Source organism: Mytilus californianus, unplaced genomic scaffold (genome assembly GCF_021869535.1).
Source record: "Mytilus californianus isolate M0D057914Y unplaced genomic scaffold, xbMytCali1.0.p SCAF_6, whole genome shotgun sequence".
Taxonomy (NCBI): Eukaryota; Metazoa; Mollusca; class Bivalvia; order Mytilida; family Mytilidae; genus Mytilus; species Mytilus californianus.
Genome location: NW_026262712.1, coordinates 86,113,396 through 86,115,802, shown reverse-complemented (window position 1 = coordinate 86,115,802; position 2,407 = coordinate 86,113,396). Strand labels below are relative to the sequence as shown.

General features: G+C 29.7%; 1 pseudogene; it reads right to left on the bottom strand.

The window, feature by feature from the left end:
* Nucleotides 1–540: 540 nt before the first annotated feature.
* LOC127706649 (uncharacterized) lies at nt 541–2,018 on the bottom strand (annotated as a pseudogene).
* Nucleotides 2,019–2,407: the final 389 nt, after the last annotated feature.

Sequence of the window (2,407 nt, the reverse complement as noted above, 5' to 3'; positions counted from 1 at the left end):
TATTTTATTATGTAAAATGTTCTTAAATAAAAAAGGTAGTTGTTGTTTGTTTTACTAAATAAACAAGAATTAAAATATGATCTTTTAAATCATCACATTAAAGCACTTTTGATGAAATAATATAAAATTTCTGAGTTATAAAATATAATGTTACTCTTATTTGTAAAACAAATATCAGTATTGTATTTTTAATTACATTTTTTTATTAAAATTTTTAAATAAATTTAAAAATGTTACATGCAATGATTCTAAATGCTCCTTCGGTTCTCCTGTTGAAGATGCCATCCATTACTTTCTAGAATGCCAATTATATCATAACCAAAGAATATCTCTGGTTAATGATCTTATACATATGAACATACACATTGATATTGAAACGCTATTGTTTGGAAAAGATGCATATAATTACGAAACTAGCTCTAAAATTTTTGATAAAGTTCGTTATTTCATTAAACAGTCAAAAAGATTTTAACGTTCTAAGTCAGCAGCTTTCTTTTTTCTCTCTGTCCTATTTGCTTGTTTTTGTTGCCAAGCCAATGAAACTTTTTGATATAAGAATTTTTGGACCCTCATATATAGTACGCTTGCAAGTACCAATCACATAAATAACAATGCTGTTTTTCTGTTATTTTTGAAGTACTTATATGTATTCAGTATGTCCCACTCACAAATTTTTGTAAATTATAAAATCAAAATAAGCAGTTTTTACATCACATTTTGTAGAAAAATAAAATCTATGCGTTTTGGACCGTTGCATTTGTTTTCAAAACATCGAATTTCTAAGCCAAAAGGGACCCTGAGTGCAAAATCCTCCAATTTTTTAAAACACTTTTGTAACAATGAACAGACAAAAACGACCGTTTACTACATATTTACTCTTCTAATTATTTGCATGCTCATTTGTAGTGTTTCAATCTTTAATAAGTTAATAACCGATATATTGCAATGTCCATTACCAACACGGCGAAACTGAAATAAATTACCAGTATCACGTTGGAATAAATTAACATATTCCATATATATGGTTATGCATATTGGAAAAAGACGTAATGATGTTATGAAAAATATTACCACATATTGCTGACTACAATTCCTAAAATAAAAACATATTTTGTGTAAGAAGTACCATCTTTAATATCAAATGTTTATTGGGGAAATTAAGGGTTACCTTTCTAACGTTTGATTATATTTTTTTACTGAATTATAACCTTTTTGACAAATATTGAAATGAATGTTATCAATAATTCCTTACATTGTCTACGGAACGATAAATCCATGTTTAAATATATAATAAAATTAACCACATTGTTCATAAAATGTGTCCTCGAAAGAGTAGGCATTATAATAGATGCCAGTTTACTAGGTGGCATAATTTGTCCCTCTGTGACAGCAGAAAGTATTTTCATAGTAATATAGGGTAGATATAGGATAACGAAACATATACTAACAACAAGAGCTGTACGTGTTACTTTTGTTGGTGAATTTGCCCTTTTATGTGACGATGTTTTGTGTTTTTTGTGACTGAACAATCTTTCTATCACATGTTTCTTTGTATTTAAAACCTTTTCTGTTCCAGCCATCGTTGACGTTGACATTGAAGTTTCCTTTGATGTTGTTTTAAATAATTTTGACATTCTGAATTGTTCACGAAACGTCACATGTCGCATTATCTGTCGTCCAATCAAAAGACACATGACTAATAAGGATATTGTACACAGGACGTATAATACCATTTGCGTCATACCGTATATCATAGGATACATTGTATGTTCATACTCTGCAGCATCCGAGCAATCCTTACCAACTAAATTGTTTTCCAGTTTATGAATTTTTATTCCGGTCAAAATTATTTCTGGAGAAGCAAATGCTAAAGCAAAGCAAACTAGACATACTATACATTTTAAAGCTTGACAATATGAAAGTTGAGTTCGGAGAGGATAACAAATTGACCGGTATCTATTAACTGACAGTCCGATCAAAATTAATGCAGACGATAACGTAAAACTATTTTTAAACATTCGGAAAAACTTACAAATCCATTCGGCATTAAACGTGTACTCCCTTGTCATTTGGAATATTTCAAAAGGTATGGCAACACTACATACAAGGAAATCTGCAATAGCTAGGGCAACAATGAACGTACGATGTGTTGCTTTTTTCCTGAATTTGATCAAATAAACGTACATGATCAGAATATTTCCAATGGTCCCAAGGATACACAATAGTGTTAGGTATACTATTGGAACAATTCTCCTTTCAGTTTCTACATCGTTTAAATATTCCAAAGTAATGTCCGATGTATTCGAAGAATTATTAAAACTGATTGACGATGCACTTACATCTGAATTTTCCATTTTAATCCACAACAAAGTAAGCTTTTTTTTTATTCTTTTCTATTATACTCTGC